This window comes from Bos taurus, chromosome 8 (assembly GCF_002263795.3).
Source record: "Bos taurus isolate L1 Dominette 01449 registration number 42190680 breed Hereford chromosome 8, ARS-UCD2.0, whole genome shotgun sequence".
In the NCBI taxonomy this organism is placed as follows: Eukaryota; Metazoa; Chordata; class Mammalia; order Artiodactyla; family Bovidae; genus Bos; species Bos taurus.
Genome location: NC_037335.1, coordinates 104,378,584 through 104,398,970, shown reverse-complemented (window position 1 = coordinate 104,398,970; position 20,387 = coordinate 104,378,584).

The window sequence follows — 20,387 nt, the reverse complement described above, 5'->3', positions numbered from 1 at the left end:
AGCCAATAAGCAGGCCATGTTGGTGGAAAGGAAAGTTTGCTTTATTTCAGATGATGGCAACCAGGGGCCCGGGAGAGGGTGGCGGACGTCTGTCCAAAGGCTGACTTCTCCCTGACTGGCAACCAGTGGGGCAAGAGCTTTGATAGACAAAATGAGGGGGGGGGTGGTGCATGTAGAAACAGCACAACCAACTCTGACACTCATCTTCAAATTGGCATTGGTGGTCTGTCCAGCATCATCTTGGTTGTTTTAGGTGCAGTTAATCTTCAGTTCCAGAGAAGGCAATGGCACCCCACTCCAGAACTCTTGCCTGGAAAATCCCATGGGCGGAGGAGCCTGGTAGGCTGCAGTCCATGGGGTCGCTTAGAGTCGGACACGACTGAAGCGACTTACCACCAGCAGCAGCAGCAGCAATCTCCACTTCCAGGGTCCATCTGTTCCCATTTCTTTGAGGCCAACTCTATGAATTGTGGCAACTTATATCATGGGTACAGTCTGGCCACCGTGTAGTTAACTTCTTCACCCTGGCGTTTTAGTGTCTATAAGACAGTTCACAGGATGTGGCTCAGAATATCATCTACAGAACTAAAGGTCCTTGACTGTGCTTAGTGAGATTTTGTTTCTACTTCTCTACTTCTATATTCTCACTTCTCTGATTAAACTTATTCTTTGACTAAAGTTTTCCACAGACACAAGGCAGGCAGAGTACATGGGAGGCAAGGACCATAGGGTTCTGCTCCATTTCAATACTTTCCACAAAATAATACATACATAAAAAACAAACAAACAAAAATAATGAAACCATTTGTAATCTTACAGTACAGTATCTTGAAAAGTAGAGCAGTATAGTACAACAGCTGGCATATAGGCCCAGCACACACATTCACATTTTTGAAAGTTTGAAACTTGAAGATTCATAGGTACGGAACTTACTGTATACGAGACAAAGTCAGAGAAGTGCTCCAAAGTAAAAGTGAACCAGGATGAGAAGATAAAGAGTATAGGATGGCTATTTTTGGATGAGATAATCAAGATAGGTCCTTATAGTGTTAGTTGCTCAGTCATGTCTGACTTTGTGTAACCCCACGGACAGTAGCCCCACCAGGATCCTCTGTCCATGGAATTCTACAGGGAAGAATACTGGAGTGGGTATCCATTCCCTTCTCCAGGGGGTCTACCCAACCCAGGGGTCAAACCCAGGTCCCCTGCATTGAAGGCAGATTCTTTACCATCTGAGCCACCAGGGAAAGGAGGTCATATTTGAGCAGAGGTCATTATTCATTGAAAGATGTACCAACAGACATCTCTAGAGGAAAGGAAGGGATCTCAAAGCAGAGAGAGCAGTAAGGGCAAAGGTTCTGAGACTACAAAGTGATTTAGTAGAGAGGCTACCATTTTTCACATCCATTATCTTAGACCATCCCTATAAGCCCACAGCCCCATGCTAACCCCTGGAGAGAATCTTTCCATCATCATAAAATCATACAGGTGATAAAACTGTGTCTCTAAGATGCTTTCATACACCTTCTCTGTAGAGGAATTCCATATATATATATATATATATACACACACACACACACACACACATATATATGTGTGTGTATATGCTGCTGCTGCTAAGTCACTTCAGTCATGTCCGACTCTGTGAGACCCCATAGACGGCAGCCCACCAGGCTCCGCCGTCCCTGGGATTCTCTAGGCAAGATCACTGGAGTGGGTTGCCATTTCCTTCTCCAATGCATGAAACTGAAAAGTGAAAGTGAAGTCGCTCAGTCATATCTGACCCTCAGTGACCCCATGGACTGCAGCCCACCAGGCTCCTCCGTCCATGGGGTTTTCCAGGCAAGAGTACTGGAGTGGGGTGCCATTGCCTTCTCTGATATGTGTATATATGTATGTATATACACACACATATATATCACAGATTCAGCTCTCACTCAATTCTGCTTTTATTTAATTTTCACATGTGGTTTCTGTTAGATGTTCTTTCTAGAGGAGGAAAATTAAAGTAAGAGTTATGTGATTGAGGTTAATAGCAAAGAAAAGCAAGAGGAAAGAATGATCCCACTTCCTCTCTGGTTTGCATACAAATATTGAATTAGTTACTACATTTGAAGAAAGCATTCTCGACAGTCTATCCAGCTATGGCTTTGGCCATGTGTAATGCAACAGCCAACTGAGATCTACCCCACTGCGGTGCCCAGGACGGCAGGAAGCCACCATTCTCTCTGTGGACAAAGGGGACTGGCTGTTGCTCTGGGCCACTTGCACTCAGCGCAAAGAGTTTACTCCAAACAAAGTCATCCGGACTTTCTGTCTTAGCCCTCCATAGCCTTCATTTTCTCTCAAAAGTCAGAGATGGTCAAGGAGTCCATGATTTCTGGTGCCTACAGCTCTATTAAAATTTTCGATGATTAAATGTCCAAGGAGTTGAAATTTTTTCTTGGTACCCACCAAATACCTAGCAGTTCCACATTTAAACACAGGATAATACCCCTTTCAACTAGTTGTTCCAAAAAGTTCTGGCCTCCAGCTCCTTACTCCCATCTGAGATTATTCAGCGGGGCTCCTATAATAGACATAAATAGCATGTGAGTAATCCTCAAGGCTCCTCACTGAGTGACCACTGATGCAGTCTGAGGTTTGGATGACACTGTCACAGGAAGTCCTGGAAATAACTAGTATTTCAGTGTTTAGAATGATGCCTTCTTTACAGAGCAAGTAGAACTATTCCCACTACAAGTATTTCACAAGTGACTTTGATTCATCGTGTAACTTGCCAGGTGGTGATTATCTGTTTACATGGCTGATTTTCCATTTGGAGTGCTGGCTGCCCCTGGAGAATGGGGGCGATGCCTGAGTGATCTCTGGGTCCCCGTAGCATGCCACGGGGCTGGCATTCCATCAGATTTTAGTAAATGGATGTCAGCTACCTGCTGTTGCAAAAGAAACCACTCCAAAATTTGTGGCTTAAAGCAGCAGCCATTTCTTGAGCTCACAATTCTGCAGATCAGCAACGTAGGCAGGTATGGCTGGGTGGCTCTTGTGGCTGCTGCCTGGCTCCCTCATGAGAACATGGTGAGCTGCACGCTAGCCCACTTCTGTTCCCATGGCATGACAGGGACGCATGACTAAGCGAGAGAAACAGGAGCATGCCAAAACAAAACTTCTTACAGCCTAGACTCAGACTGGAATCTTATAACTTTTGTCACATTCTATTGGATGAATCTAGAAACAGGAGGCAGCTGAATTCAAAGCATGGGGAAATAGACTACTGCTTGATGAAAGGGCGGCAGCATCTTATGACAAGGGTGTGGGATGAGCAGAGAATCAGGGAAATGTTTCCAGTTCAGTTCAGTTCAATCGCTCAATCATGTCCAACTCTGTGACCCCAGGCACTGCAGCACGCCAGGCTACCCTGTCCATCACCAACTTGCTCAAACTCATGTCCACTGAGTCAGTGATGCCATCCAACCAACTCATTCTCTGTCATCCCCTTCTCCTCCTGCCTTTGATCTATCCCAGCATCAGAGGCTTTTCCAATGAGTCAGTTCTTCGCCATCAGGTGGCTAAAGCATTAGAGTTTCAGCTTCAGCATCAGTCCTTCCAGTGAATATTCAGGGTCGATTTCCTTTAGGATTGACTGGTTTAATCTCCAACCGAAAACAAAGGAAATATTTGACATGAATGAAATGCACAGCATATCAAATTATAATATGCGATCTATTTTCTCACTAAAATGAATGCTTCCTTCACAAATAATTTACTTTTTAACCCAGAAAAGGAGACAGAGGTCCCCAGTGAGGACACAAGATGGCCCATACTCCACATGCTACAAAGGCCATAACATGGGACTCAAAAGGTTTGATGTTCCAAATTAGAGGACTGAAATTCATGGTTTTTGTTTGGTTTGATTGTTCCCTTGGGAGAACAAGAGTCCCCTGACCTAATTGTCTGCAAGAACCTAAGTTAATAATGACGAGTCTCTGTTTTACCCTGAAAGGCAGTGTTGGGTGATTTGGTGAATGAACATGCTTTGGAGTCAGACAGACTATGTATCAAATTCCAGCTCCTACATGTTCCAGTCACCTGACCTTGTGTAATTTAACTCACTCTTCTGGGTCACTTTCTTTGCAATATAGGGATTAACAATAACCAGGATGCAAGTCAGACAAAGACAAATATATGATTCAACTTTACGTGGAATCTAAGAAAAGAGGTACAGACGAACTTGTCTACGAAATAGAAATAGAGCTCCAGATGGAGAAAACAGTCTTATGGTTACCAGGGAGTAAGGTAGGGGGGATAAATTAGAAGATTGGAATTTACACATGCATACTATTATGTATAAAGTAGATAACTAATAAAAACCTGTTGTGTAGCACAAGGAATTCTACTCAGTACTCTATAATGGTCTATATGGGAAGAGAATTTTAGAAAGAATGGATACATGTGTTCGTACAATAGATTTACTTTGCTATACACCTGAAACTAACACAACATTGTAAATCAACGATACTTCAATAAAAATTTTAAAAATAATAGTAATGAAATGGCAACCCACTCCAGTATTCTTGCCTGGAAAATCTCGTGGGCAGAGGAGCCTGGTGAGCTACACAGTCCATGGGCTTGCAAGGGGTCAGACATGATTTGATGACAAAAAAAAAAAAAAATACCGTGCACGTCTGTTATGATTATTAGATGAGATGGTATATGCACAACACAACACAGTGCTGAACACAACATAGGTCACAAATAAATATTAGTCTCCTTCCCACTTTTTTCCCCTGAGCCTCTGCATTGCTGGAGGGTGCTGCTGCTGCTAAGTCGCTTCAGTCGGGTCCGACTCTGTGCGACCCCAGAGACGGCAGCCCACCAGGCTCCCCCGTCCCTGGGATTCTCCAGGCAAGAACACTGGAGTGGGTTGCCATTTCCTTCTCCAATGCATGAAAGTGAAAAGTGAAAGTGAAGTCGCTCAGTCGTGTCTGACTCTAGCGACCCCATGGACTGCAGCCTACCAGGCTTCTCCGTCCATGGGATTTTCCAGGCAAGAGTCCTGGAGTGGGGTGCCATTGCCTTCTCCGATTGCTGGAGGGTATCCTTCCTTAAATCCAGAATAGGAAGATGCTTTTTAAAACATCGCTCTTGGGAATACTCATCCGATAATAAATATTGGGCATGATTTTCACTGAATTAAATTTAAGAAATTTAGCTGAACACCAATCTAAATAAGTATTTCATATTTAAAAAGCCTACATGTAATTCATTTCTGACTGGTATTTAATTAATTTCCAATGGACAGGTCCACTTTAGGCTATGCTATATGCTTGTCCCTATAGTTGAGAAGATTTGGGAGGGAAAAGTTTAAGAATCAAAAGCAGGGTAATACCTAGCCAGAGCCCAGCTTTCCACTTGGATTCTTAAAGATGTTGGCCGCTCTAGTTCTGCGTCTGCAGTTAAAAAATCCCTCTGCTTTTTCTTCCATTTCTGGTCCTTTATTCCGAAAAGAAAACTGGCTGACAACACTTTTCCCTTTGTTCTAGTTCACGTTCCATCTTCCTGTTGAACCACCTACCTACGTCCCCACTCATACCCAATACTTACTTCCTGCCCGCATCCCTTTCCCACATTCCAGAAGATTCCACTGTGATTTGTTCAGCCTTTAGATAAGCTTTGTCTACATGAACACCACTCATAGAAGAGTCTGATGGGAGGAGACTCAGCCACAGTCTGTAATAACTTCTGTTTAGCCTCCAGCTTTCCGATAGAGCAGTATTTTTCCTACGGGTCACCTTTGAGTGTCATTAACATTCAGTTCAAACTCCCCGACATCAGTGCAGATCCATCCCAGTAACTATGATTGCCACTGACATGACATGCATCACCCCCTGTCCCTTTGACACAATGAGGTCACCAGAGACTAAAAGAATTGGACGAGTAATATAGTTTTAAATCCATTCACATAGACACCTGTCCAGAGCACAGAGGTTCTGAAATCAGTCAGGCAGCAAGAGGTGGCTATGAGCTGAGTTGGGAAGCAGAGATGAACTGACTCATGGCCACTGACTACACTGACTACACCACTGACTAGCTGTGTCATTTTCGAAAGTTCATTTCTCTTTGCCTCAGTTTCCCCACTTCTGCAATGCAAATGTCAATGCAACTGACCTTACAAAATTGTTGCGGGAACTAAATGAGTTAACTGGATAAAATATTTCAAAGGTATTGGCATATATAAAGGTTTTATTTCAGGGACTGGCATATATGCACTACTATATTAAATAGATAACTGAAAAGAACCTACTATATAACACAGGGAACTCTACTCAATACTCTGTAAGGACCTGTAAACTCTACTCAATACTCTGTAATGACCTCGGTAAAGAAGAATAGGGAAAACAATCTAAAAAGAGTGGATATACGTGTAACTGATTCACATTGCTATACTGCAGAAACTAACACAACATTTTGAATCAACTATCCTCCAATAAAAATTAATTTAAAAATTGCAATTCCAATTAATTGATTGCTTGTGACCTTGGGCAGGTTAACATGCCTTTTTGCACTTCAGTTTATAAACACTGATATCAACATTTGCCTCAGAAGACTGTTGTAAGAACTCAAGTTACGGTAAGTGATTACTCAGAGAACAGTGGCCGATATTTTTAGTAATAGCAAGAATTATCATCACTGCGGAGCTAATAAGTAGGATAGCAATTGTCTGAGGTCAACAAGGAGTTATTTTAAATAGCAAATCGCATTTGAAAATTAAGTTTAGGTATGTATTATGTAGAGAGACAAGCATGAGAACTGAGGGCATTAGAGCTGACCAACCGGATTCGATTTACTAAATCCACCACTTAGCAGGAGCAAGACATGCTATTTGACTTCTCTTTGTTTCTTTTTCCTCATTGGAAAGACTGGAAAAATACCACCTACCTTGCAAGACTGTTGTAGGATTAAATGTGATACTACATAAAGCACTTGGCACATTGTTAGGGCTCAATAAATGGTGTCTATTCTAAATCAAAGGTCTCGGACAGAAAAAACAACCTGTAATTTTTATTAATATGAAGTGAATTTAAAAAAATGATTTATTCTTGTGAGCTTGGCTCCAGCTACATTAATGAAGACGGAAGAGAGGAGAAATGGGGTTAGAGGGACTGAATACACAGAGGGGGAGGGAGTTTTGCTGAGGTTAGCTATAAGGAATTTGTGGTTTGATTCAAAAGATTTTGGTTTTATGAGGTTTGAGGGCTCTTTTCAAAAGGAAAACCAGATGTATAAATGGAAAGTTCATGCAAACAGTGTGATCTTCAGCAAATGCTTCTTGAATCAAATTCTGTTATACCAGGTAGGGGAGCAATGGAGAGGGATTCTGGGTTTAAAAAACCTCATTTGATCCTGTCCTGCAGACCTTTGGTGAGGTTCTCCAATGGATCAGAAGACCAGTACTTGGTAAGCAAATAGCTTCAGAACCACAAGCAGAAGAATGATCATACTACAGCCCAGAAAGCAGTAGGGGTTCCCATCTCAGACTTGTGCTTTAAATCCTCAAAGAAAACCAGGCTTTTTTCTCTGGAGTCCAGTGCATTCAGGCCCAAGGCTCTGCCAGCACGGTCAGTAGGGATGAGTCACTTGCCCCTAAGTCCCATAAAGGGGAATCATGAGACAATTAACAGCACTTAAGTTCAATGTCTTTGGCACCTAAACCACAAAGACAATAACATGTTCTACTGAGTCCATGAGAATTAACTGGCAGGCCCTCACGAAAAGGCTTGAAAGCTTGAAAATATATAAGGAAAAATCATCTTGTGATAACGAGACAAATGCATATAGCGTGGGTGCCTAATATAAGGTGTGACTAATGTAAATAGACTAGAGAGGCCAGAAAGCAGGGGGCATGAAGACAGGAGCAGAAACAGTGAGATACCGAGAGAGCATGTGGCTTGGGGACGACGTTTGGGCATATGCCAGGCTCTTTCTTTCATGGGGCCACAGACCCCTTTGCTGGGACAGGAGTTGATTATTAAAGGGGCTGCATGGAGGTAGGCAGCCAGAGGAGAGCAGTCAGGGACCAAGGCTAACCTCTTAGATCTTTAGGTCCATTCTCCTGCCACCACCTTCTGGAGATACTCATCCAGGCTACTGCGACTGTTTCCCTCATCTTACTTGAAGGAAGTTTAGGGAAATGGGAAAAGTAAACAAAATGTCCGAGAGGAGGCAAGACAGCATGGTGATTCAGAAGATTGACTTTGAAATCAGACAGCCTGAGATCCCGACCATGGCAGAGTTTTGAATTGATATTTTTTTGGTTCTAAAGCATATGTTGTTGTTGTTTAATCACCAAGTTGTGTCCAACTTTTGCAACCCAGTGGACTGTAGCCCACCAGGCGCCTCTATCTGTGGGATTTCCCAGGCAAGAATATTGTAGTGGGTTGCCATTTCCTTCTCCAGAGGATCTTCCCAATCCAGGGATTGGACTCATGTCTCCTGCATTGCATGTGGATTCTTTACCACTGAGCCAACTGGGAAGCCCTCTAAAGCATATGCTCTTAACCAACTAACTCAATGAATTTCCATAGATAAAAATGTACTAACTCTGCTAATCTGAATAATATGTATAGAAACTTCCTCTTCCCTATCCTGGCTTTCTAAATGATCAGAAGAAGAAATCTGATGCATCCACTGGAGGTCAGAATTACAGTGAGCAGTGTTTCAAGTCAATGAAGGATGTGGTCTAAACCAGTTCATATTATGGTCCATTCTGCATATCCAAACAGGTTTGCCCAACCCTGAGTATAACTCAGTTGCTGAATCAGATATATAGTAACCCTGATTCAATAGTGGAGAAATAAAGGGAAGACCAAGTTGCTTAATAGGGCAAAGCCTAGGTAACTGGAAGCAAGGAGGGAAGAGCATTCCTAACCCCATGGCAACCACTGCCTTAGTCCCAAATCTTTGGTCATGGCCTTACATCCTTGTCCATCTTCTCCAGGAGATCTTTCCAAGCCAGGGATTGAAACTGCATCTCTTGGGTTCCTGCATTGGCAGTCAGTTTCCTTACCACTAGTGCCATTTGGGAAGCTGTCCATCTACTACAGGGATATTGAAGGTGAAGGTGAAGTCGCTCAGTCGTGTCCGACTCTCTGTGAACCCGTGGACTGCAGCCTACCAGGCTTCTCCATCCATGGGATTCTCCAGGCAAGAATACTGGAGTGGTTTACCATTTCAGGTTATCTCTAAATTTCAGATCTACTTGTGGCATAGACTGGTAACTTTTCTAAATGTCTATCCCCCAGTTCTAATAGAGAAACACAATATCTGATTTTGATGTGAACCCATGGTTGTCCGTGAAGAGATTACATTTTTCAATCTTCTTTGTAGCTGAATATGAACCTGTGGCTAATTCCTGATAGGTGGAATAAAAATCAAAATGTCTTGTGCAAGCTTCTGAGACTTTTCTTTAAGAGAGTGTCGAAGGCTTCCTGCTATGGTCTGAATGCTTCTGTCCATCCAAAATTCATATGTTGGAGTGCTTTTCCCTTTTATTTCTTTAAAAATTTGTTTTTATTGTGGTAAAAGCCACATAATGTAAAGCATTCTATTTTAATCATATTTAACTGTACAGTTTAGGGCCAGTAAGTATTCACATTGTTATGCAAACTTCACCATCATCCATCTCCCAAATTTGTCAACATCCTCAACTGAAAATCTGTCCCCATTAAATACTAACTCCAAGTCCCCCCTCCCCACCCCCCTACACCTCAGCTCCTGGCATCCACCAGTGTATTTTCTGACTCAATGAATTTGATTATTCTAGGTATCTTATATAAGTAGAATCAAACAGAGTTTGTCTGTACCCAATGAATATTGCAATGGACTTTCACAGTAAACACAATACATGTCCTAGGAACAGATCATATCTTCTTCTTCTTCCCTGTGCTACACAGTAGGCCCATGAACTAAGACACTCCCCACAGTTCTCTTACTTATCACTGTTCCCCACTTGCCCCTTGGACTAAGAATTTGGAATATGAATTTAAAGGCCATATATAGGAATGTGGGAAAGACTTCGATTTCCCGAGAAGAGCCACTGGAGTTGTCCTGGACCACTTAACTCCAGACTTTCACCTGAAATACACTCTGCAACTGCCTTAAAACCAGTACTAATTTAGAATGTTACATTACCAGCAATCAAACTTAATTCTAAATAATAGGTCAATCAGGTCATTCTTAGCTTAAAACCTATGCATGATTCCCAACTGACCTCAGAGAAAATTCCAACCCTCTTAGCAAAACATTCAAGGTCCTAATAACCTATACATTTTTAAACTACTTATTTTAAGCTTCCTGTTTCTGTTTTAGCAAACTAGTAGCGCTGAGTGATCAGCATGGCCTAGGTAGTCACAATTTGTCCTGTGAATGTCTCTACACGTATCGTCAGCTTCTGCTTTGAATATCATCTTCACTCATTTGACAGATGAGAAAGTGCCACTTTCTCTGACAAACCATCTCTTACCACTTGGGCAAACACATGTGCTCCTTCTACCCTATTCCAGTTGTACCTAATCAGTCATTCCTTTCACCATGACTTCAACACCTACTAAGAGGTTGTTTTTATTTCTGACTCCACCGCTAGACTGTTTTGCCAGAGGGATGTAATGGTGTCATATTCATCTTTGCAGCCACTTATACTGCCAGGCACAAAACTGATGTTCAAAAAATTCCCTTCAACTGTATGAATGTTGATTACCCAGCCATCTTTCAGGGCTGCTCAACTGAATGCCTCTGTATGATATATTGATTCTGAGAAACGGAAAAGTGCCTGCCATATCAGTAGACAAGGATGGCATAGTCATCAGTGATTGCAGCCACCCTGGATGGCGAGCTGGTCAGCCCTGAGGGAACTCAGGAAGGAAAGAATACCTGCCATCTAGCAGCCAACAGACTGCAGCCACTCCCTATGGTGAACACTGAAGAAACCCGGGATGTGAAAACCCAAGATACTGGCCCCAGATAGCTGAGGTACCTATCAAAGGAATGAATTTAGTGATCCCAGACTCTTGCATCTTCCCATACATAGAAAAGCGCTAAATTCCTTAATTCAGGCTATCTGGTTTTCGTTAGTTTGCAATAATCTTTTGATGTCTCCGACCACCTGCCCTTTGTTGCACAACTCCTATACATCATCGCTTCCCCCTCACCTCCTTGGAGCAGTTCTCTCAGGGTTACTTGAGATGCTGCCTCTCGGCCTTACAGTCCTAAAAATTCCCGCTGAACAAAATACAACTCTCAACTTTCAGGTTGTGAATAATTTTTCAGCTGGCAATTCCGTTAAAGGAAGACTTTGGGGCTCATCTTGATAGGGGTCTAGACTGTACCACCTACAAAGGCTCTGTGCCTTTGAGCAACTTTCTGTTCCTGAGTATCAATTTCCCCTTTTTCAAAATAGAAGAGGGAAAAGCCTACTTCATGGCATTTGAACATTTTTATGTATAACACACTGCATAGAACATCCAACCTAAGCTAATATTAACCCTCATTGCTGCTGCTGCTAAGTTGCTTCAGTCGTGTCCAACTCTGTGTGACCCCAGAGACAGCAGCCTGCCAGGCTCCCCTGTCCCTGGGATTCTCCAGGCAAGAACACTGGAGTGGGTTGCCATTTCCTTCTCCAAACTGGCATTAATTATCATCATTCTTTAGTAAAGTTTACTCGGCTAGGAAAAGTCACCCCAAAAGCTAACAGGATTCAAAACAAAAGAGAAGCCCACCAGAAAGCCAAGGGCACAGGCAGCCTTAGTGATGAAGAGAGTACTGGACTGGACATTTTGATCTTTGATAGAGCCCTGTCTGGGCCACTAGATTGCAATAATATCATGAGGAAGTCATCACCCCCACCCCCACCCCCAAACCTTTGTTATCCCATGAGTACAGTATGGAAAGTGCTCAGATGGTATCACAGGAAGAGTCAGAGTGTCTATTATAACTTTGGGCAGCACATCCTTTGATCCAATTTCACCATCCTTATGGTTTTGAAGGACTCCCCAGGTGGCACTAGTGGTAAAGAACCCACCTGCCAATGCAGGAGGTGTAAGAGATGTGGGTTTGGTCCCTGAGTTGGGAAGATCCCCTGGAGGAGGGCATGGCAACCCACTCCAGTATTCTTGCCTGGAGAATCCCATGGACAGAGGAACCTGGTAGGCTACAGTCCATAGGGTCACAAAGAGTTGGACACGACTGAAGTGACCTAGCACGCATGGATGCCTTTGAACCTTACACATTTTGCCCTTAGATGGATTGCCTTGACCGGTTTCCCCACCCCCCACACTCCTATTCACCCACTGTCTGATGGGAAGCAGGATGAGTCGGTTGCATCTTCAGACTTCGGCCTGATGATGCATGTTTGTGCACAGCGGGTGATTGGTTTCATATGACTGTATGATCCAGCAGCTGGAGACATCTGCTTGCACTTAGACTCAGCAAACTTTCCACAGCTGGGAGTCAGCGTGCTCCTGGCTGAGCAGGGGGTGGCCCCTCTGGGCTGTGAAGTCTGGACTTAGACTTGTGTCCTGGATTCATGTGGGAGGAAGGAGAACCTAGACATGAAATGATGGGAGTGAGAATCCACACTCTAGTATCTCTGGATGTATAAATTGCCTATGGAAATGGGGCCGCTGGACAGGAAACAACCTATTACACTGATCAGGATGATTAAGGGAGACCTTGAAGGAGGCTTTGTTCCCGGAGTGGGGTGCAGGCCTTGGGGATATTGAGCCATGAAAAAGGGAGGATTGTCTCGGAAATAGCCTCAGCATGTGGCCTATGCTCATGGTGGGAAGGGACTCCCCATATCTACAGTATGAGATGCTTCCCCACAGACCTGAATATTCACTCCATTGTATAGACAACGTGCAGATAGGAAAGAGCTCTGATCTTGGAATTATTTGATCCAGGTCTGTCTTCTGCATCTTCCATTCACTCCACATATCCTTGGGCAAGTCCTGCTGTTTCTCTGAGCAGCAATGACTTCTTCCCAAAAAGGAGGCCATTTGAGATTAAATAAGATGCTCCATGTAAGTGTTTTGTCTAATGTGAAATATTATCCAGACGTCAGGAATGGCTGTTACTAGCCAAAGAACATCTCAAGATTGTAAAGATAGAAGTAAATATATTTTGCTCTACCAGCCAGAGCAGAAATCATTCTACAGATCCCCTGAGAGATGATTATCTACTTTTCACAGCAGTGTCTCATCTCCAGGGACAGGGTGGGCACAGTCTTGCAGAAAAGTCAGTTCTGTTTTCTGGGAGCCAAGGCAATCACAAAGTCCTGCCAAGCCCGTCACTGTCCCAGCAGGGGAGCCCCCAGGTCTGCTTTCTCTCCTCTGGGGCCAGGGGAACAAATGTGCTTCCTCTTTCACAAGAAACACCTGGAAATATTTGGAAATAGCAATAGGAAAGAAAAGTCATAGACACCGTTGTAAAGTAGACCCGCAATCATGTCCTGCTCTTCTAGTCTTCATCTGTGTGATCTTGAGCATGAACTCGGCTGACCTCAGCCCTCCTCTCTGTAAAAGGGGAAGTAATACTGAGCAGTGAGGGGAGGGCCAGGTTAAGTCAGATGACAGGGCGAGCCTGACACCATGCTATAGCTTCCACTAGGTCCCCAGTAAGATGCAACTATTAAGCTGTTTTTCTAGAGCTGTGAGTGACCTGCTATGTCACTGGTATTTCCCACCTTCAACACACATGGGATTCACAGAATTTTCAAACGGGTCTCCCACAGCTTGGTTTTGGTCACTAGCAAACCAATGTTTTGCATCTTTAACTGAGTATCTTTCTCTGTCCCAGGCACTGGGGCAGGCACTGGGAGAATGCAAAACAGAAAGAGTTCCAGACCAAACAAGAAACCATATCAGACCATGGCCACGTTTCCAAGGCAACATGTGTCATAGAAGTATAATAAAGAACTTTTTGTTTTTGAAGTTTTTTTTTTCCTTTCCCTTTAAAATTATCTGTAAGATTTCATGTTCAGATTATTTACTTGATCTAGATATAGACTATGAAAGAGCTATGCACGCTGTTAGGACCAACAGACAAAGAATCAAGTGGCTTCCACACTCCAAAACCTATAACCATTTACTCTAGGCCTTACTCTCTGAGTTAATCCTTGCAAAAAATTGCCCATATAAAAACAATTATTCCATAAGAGGCCAGTGAAACTTCTAAGATGCTGGCCAGATACTTTCAATTTAAAATACGGTCACGCTTCCTCATAGCTATTAGCATCAAATCTAAGTTCACTTTAGTGGTCCCCAGACTTCATAACCTGATTCTCATAACTTTGCCCATGAAGGCTTCTGAGCCTCAGGGCCGATCACTCCTCCCCCAGCCATCCCCAACGCTCAGTGTCTGACCACCTATGCAGTCTAGACTTCAGCTGGGCCAGCTTCCTACTTCACTAACTCTTGCTCTTCCACCCTCTTGCCTGTGCACAGGCTCGGAATTTTTTCTCTTGGAGAACTTCTCACGTTCTCGGCCTGTACAATTCCCACACATTCTTCTTCAGGTTGAGCATCATCACTGATGTTAATGAGAAACTCTCTGCAGTACCTTCATTCCATTAAGGCCCTTCCCTTCAGTGCCAAAGCATCTGATCCCTGCCACCATCTGTCAATTCTCCACTTTTAGGGGATAATGTCCTATTGCTTTTCAGTCAGTAGCCTGAAAGCATTTTGGGAACAAAGGTCTTGACTTACTCATCTCTCTGTCATTCATGATATTCCATAAAGACCTTCTGGATGGATGCACAGAAGCATGGTTAGATATACAGGCAATTTCTAGAACAAGTCAAAGGCACATCATTCTTCTCTGTATAGTAATTGTGTAAAACCCAATAAATCACATAGCACCCTCTGAAATATCTTGACCATAGCCATAAAGAAACCCAAAATGGGTGGTATTGATCTGTGAATTGTCAGATTTAATCCTGAATAGATGACTCCACTTGACAACCATAAAAAACAATAATTATGCCATTTAATTTTTCATTCATGTCTAGACATTCCAAAAAATCAACATGACAAATGGTCCTTTACCATTCACCTTATACTATAACAGCTAATCCTAATCATGTGCAGAATTCTACTCTGCATTAAAGTTTCCAAGCAACAGTAATTCTGTTCGGAAAAAGAAAAAAAAAATAGAGAATAAAATGGAGAGAGCAAAGTATGGCTTAATCTTCAGTCTTTTATGGGGATAGAGTGCACTTGTCAGACCCAATGGCAATTAAGCATTAGCATTTGGTCTTCCCATGAATTCCTATTGGCTGTTGCTGGGCTCATTAATCTCCCTCACTCTTTTATGTAAGTCTGCTCTTGAATGAGCCAAAAGAACGTTCAACTGAAAATGCCATAATTGTCTCTCCAGGTGTAACTGATTCCTGATGTGCGGACACCAAAGGCTGCATTGCTTTACGGCCCAAATACGCTCAACCTTCCATCTGGCTAGAGTGTTTCTTTTCATGAACACTGCCTCCATGATTCTCCAAACTGAGTAAAATTTTATTAATCTGAAGCCTCCAAATCCCCCTTGTTTATACAACCTAGGCTGACCTTTCCTTGCTGGCTCTGGTCTGGGAAAAAATTTGACCAATACACACACACACACTCAACATAGTGTGTGTCAACCTACTCCATGAGGACAACAACATTTCCCCCTTGACTTTGATAATGCTAATTACAAAGCTCTCTTAACTGCAGGGTTGATGACTTCTTCCTCAGGAACTCGTGCCTCTGCTCAGAGGTATCCTCTGTGTAAGGCACCTTATCTGAAAGAGTCCCCTTCTGTCTATAGTCCTTTTCCCTACCTTAGCTTGCATCATCAGTTACTGAAAACAAGACCCATGAGAATGGGAACTCAGAGGAATAAGGAGTCACTAGTACGAGAACTCAATCACATATCATGAGCATAGAATTAAATTCTTGGCATGCAGTTGCTGATGGAGGTAGGATGGGTAGAGAGAGATGAAGAAGAAGAAAAAGAAGAGGAAGAGGAGAGGAAGAGGAAGAAGGAGGAGAAGTGGGGAAGGTGGAGGATGGAGAAGGAGGAAAGAGGCTGATAAACATTTATATATTGATGAGAGAGAGAAAAAAAATCCCCATTTGGTCATTTTGTACTTTATAGCTCTTATAAGCTATGCAGCCATGAAAAAGAAGACCAAATGCCTCCTTGACTCTATTTCCTCATCTCAATTCCCCCAGGACCCACAGGATTCTCTTTTGGGTACCAGGAAGAGACAAAGGACTCAGAGAGGAGATGTGAGCATCCCTGGTCACTCTGGCTCCTCCCGACCTCATCAGCCTCACTTTTATCATTCTCGCCACCATCACCAATCACATGGTCCCTCTTGCAGCTTCCAGAACATGCCAGCATCTTGCCCACTTCAGAGCTTGGTCTGGGACAGTCTGCAAACTCATCTCACAGACAGATGCCCTCCCTCCAGACCCTATCTGAACCCTCTTCTCATCACTTTGTAAAAGAAGCATTTTGTAGTTAACATTTTCTCCCCACAAGATCAAAAGCATCAGGACAGGGGGCATATCTATCTCATCAAACTTTTATGGATCACAAGGACCTAGAATCACACCTGGAACATAATAAATACTCAATACAAATCTGTTGGTAACAAATGTTTCTGAAGATGATGTCAACTACCTCATATAATTGCCTGAAAGTTTAGACACAATCATTTAGAGTTGAGGGAACCGTGGAAGTGAGTGTGTGTTGCGTGTTCAGTCGCTCAGTTGTGTCTGATTCTTTGTGACCCCATGGACTGTAGCTCATCAGGCTCCTCTGTCCATGGGATTTTCCAGGCAAGAGTACTGGAGTGGGTTGCCATTTCCTCCTCCAGGGGATCATCCTGATTCAGAGATTGAAACTGTCTCCCGTATCTCCTTCATTACAGGCAGATTCTTTACAGTTGAGCCACTGGGGAAGCCCACCATGGACGTAGCAACCATGAAGGGTAAATTTCTCAGCCATGTGGCTGGAATACAGCACAGTACATGCTGAGCAAGTGCCAGACACTATCAACATATTATTCTGGTTGCTATTACCACCTCTTCGTATATATCTTGGTGACATTTAGCTATTTAGCTCAGATACTCATATCTGAAATTTAAAATACTGTGTTAAACATGACACTCTCAGAAGTTCAGCAGAATACACTCAGAAGTTCTGTTATTTCTGACTTTGCTACTGACAAAAGCCATTTTTCCTGATATAGACTATACAATGGAGTAGTTGAGGGGGACAGGAGATTCACACTTTAGGATTTGGCCTGAATTTAATGATTAAATGCTTTACTGTGACCTATGTTGAAATAAGTTTGTGCAGGGCAAAATGTTATGGTCTGAACTAGCTTTGCAAACTGGATTTTTAAAACTACAAGGAATGGCCCCACTCTCATACCCTCTCTCTAAACCATCAATTGGGTAAGCATCAGATCAAACAGGAAAGCAGAAGCAACCTGTGAGAGATATCCCTGGGCCTTCGTCACTGCTTTGGGTTCTGGGATGTCTATGCTTTTTGGAGTTTCATGCTGTGGCATTGCCGTGGCATCACCGTGGTTCTGCCTGCTCGTAACCATCCCTGGCTACTGCCTCTGTTCTTGGTGTCAGACACCAGCCTGGCCCAGCTGCTTGGCTTTGCTGACTCAGTGGGTCTGACACCTGGCAGAGCAGACCTGTGTGCCGACCCCAGAAATTAACGAGGAGACTGATTTGCTGCCAGGAAAGACCTGTGCCTTTGGGTACCAGGAAGAGAAAAGAGGCTCAGAGAGATCTGAATATCCCTCTAACTGCACCAGTTAGCATTTGACAGCATCAGCCTTTCCATCATTAGGCCAACTTACATAGTTTTATATGCAAGCTGTAAAATGGATTCAAGTCTGAAGCCTGAAGCAAGTCCTTTATCACAAGATCTCTGCCTCCCTGGAACATCACTGGTTTCCAAACTTGCAGGGAAGTAGAGTGGTTGGGGTGAGGGGAGCCACTGAGCAGTTTAAAACTAATTCAAAAAACAGAAAGATAGCAACATGTGTTTCTTTATAAAAATGTGACTTCATTTATACAATCACCTAGTCTACCATCTGCTAAAAGCTCACTCACTGTGGTCCCTTGTTCCTTGATCCCCTCAGGTCCTTAGTCCTAGCAGAATAAGAAAATCAGAACCTTCCAGGGCTGCAGTCTTGTGTTCCAGGACCTTTAAAATGTCTTAGTAAAATACAATTAATTACTAACTCTGACAATCCATGTTTAAATAAGATAAAGAACATAATGGAAAAAAAAAAAACCAGGAATATGTTTAGGTCTAGAATTAGCCACCAAACTATCTCAGCAAATGCTTTAATATGTTTGCTTTCTATCTGGTTTGAATGTTTTGTCACCCAACACTCACTAAAATGTGACTCTGCTTGGTAGAGAATCACACGACTCCAAGCACTCCTGAATGTTACAATAAATTTTCTCTCTCTGTGTGTGCTAAGTCGCTTCAGTCGTGTCAGACTGTCTGTGACACAATGGACTAAAGCCCGCCAGGCTCCTTTGTCCACAGGATTCTCCAGGCAAGAATCCTGGAGTGGGTTGCCATGCACTCCTCCAGGGGATCTTCCTGACCCCAGGGACTGTTTCCTACATTGACAGACATGTTCTTTACCAGTAGTGCCAGCTGGGAAGCCCCTTCTCTCTTTAGTACTGGACAAATCCAAGATGGACGGAGATTCAGAAGTGGTTTGGTTTTGTTTTTTAATAGAATTGAATTCAAACAGCGAAGTAGGGAAGTAGGGTCTAGGGAGTTAGCCAAGGAGTTGAAGAGACTGGGTGTTCATCTAAGCACCTCCTGGGGTCTGGGGCATTATCTTGGGTTCATGTGATGCCATGTAGGCACTAGAATGTGCACGTGTGCCACTCTTTCTTCGAGCCCTGATGCGTTATGGCTGCTCAGGGATTGAGCTGGGGTGCAAACCCCACCTGTGAAGAGGCTGGGGAGCTGATTCTGTGTGGGCAGCACAGAGTAATAGAGAGAACAGAGTCAGAAGACCCAGGTTCTAACCCAGCTCTGAAAACTCCGAGCTGAGGGATTTGGAATGCCTTAGTCCCTTCTCTGAGCTTCCCGAACTGTCCATTTAGGATGATAATCCGTGAACAGGTCTTCTCTCTTGGCTGCTACGAGAGCCCAATGAATGCAACAGGGATTTATAAATGGTACATCCTTCAATAACAAAAAGGTATTAGATTAATAACACTGGTGGCTCAGTAGTAAAGAACCCACCTGTGACGCAGGAGATGGGAGCTCGATTCCTGGGTTGGGAAGATCCCCTGGAGGAAGAAATGGCAAACCACTTCAGTATTTTGCTGGAAGAATCTCATTGACAGAGGCACCTGGCAAAGCTACAGTCCATGGGGTCACAAAGAGTCGGGCGTGACTGAGCGACTAAACAGTCACATCACTTAAATCCGGAGGCAGCTCTACAGGGTAGTCTTGGGGGTATAGATGGAGAGGGCATTTTGACATCAAATTTCATTGTGAGAAAGTTATTCCCTGCTCGGTGAGCTTTCAATTCTTGTCTACTTCCAGGAGAAAGTCCCAGTTTGATGCCAACGTACCTTTAACATCCCTTAAACTCTGGTTCATCTCCCTTACTAACAAAGAAACAAGATGTCTTAGGGTCAAAGCTTTCTGCAGACAGTGCTATCTAGACAGGAGTCAGATGGCATTCCCAGTCTCCAACAGGAAGCTGATGCTGCAGTCAATTACCGGGATCTCAGAATCCTCATCCAGGGCTGGGTCAATCCATGTTTCCTGATTTTGAAGACAGATTGTGAATCTGGAGTCAAAGATCATTTGCCCCTGAGGTTGCAAACTGATGGTCCACAGACTGTGTTCAACCCCCAGATATGTCTGTTTGACCTAAACAGGGCATTGCTGGTCTGTTCTATTTTTTTTAATGAGTTGCTAATTAGATGTGAAAGTAGGATATTTCACATAAAAATCTGGATCTGGGGCTTCCCTTGAAATAATTAGAAATGCTAACAGTGCCTGATCTGTTTTTCTGCATGGTAACCGCGTATTGGGGTTACATTTTGGTAACAGCAATTCCTTGTTTGCCAGGATTCCTGCCACTGCTCTGGTTGCTTAAATTCCCTTCATATTTTTCACAAGCGATTTAACTGACTATCCTTGAATCAACCCGACTCTCACACTTATAGGTGGGCAAACTGAGATCTTGAGAGTTGGTGGACGGTCAGGTATTCAGTGACTTACCCAGAGCCAACTGGCAAAGAGGTAGGGCAAAGACAGTGGTGGGTTACTCTCCTGCCTAACTT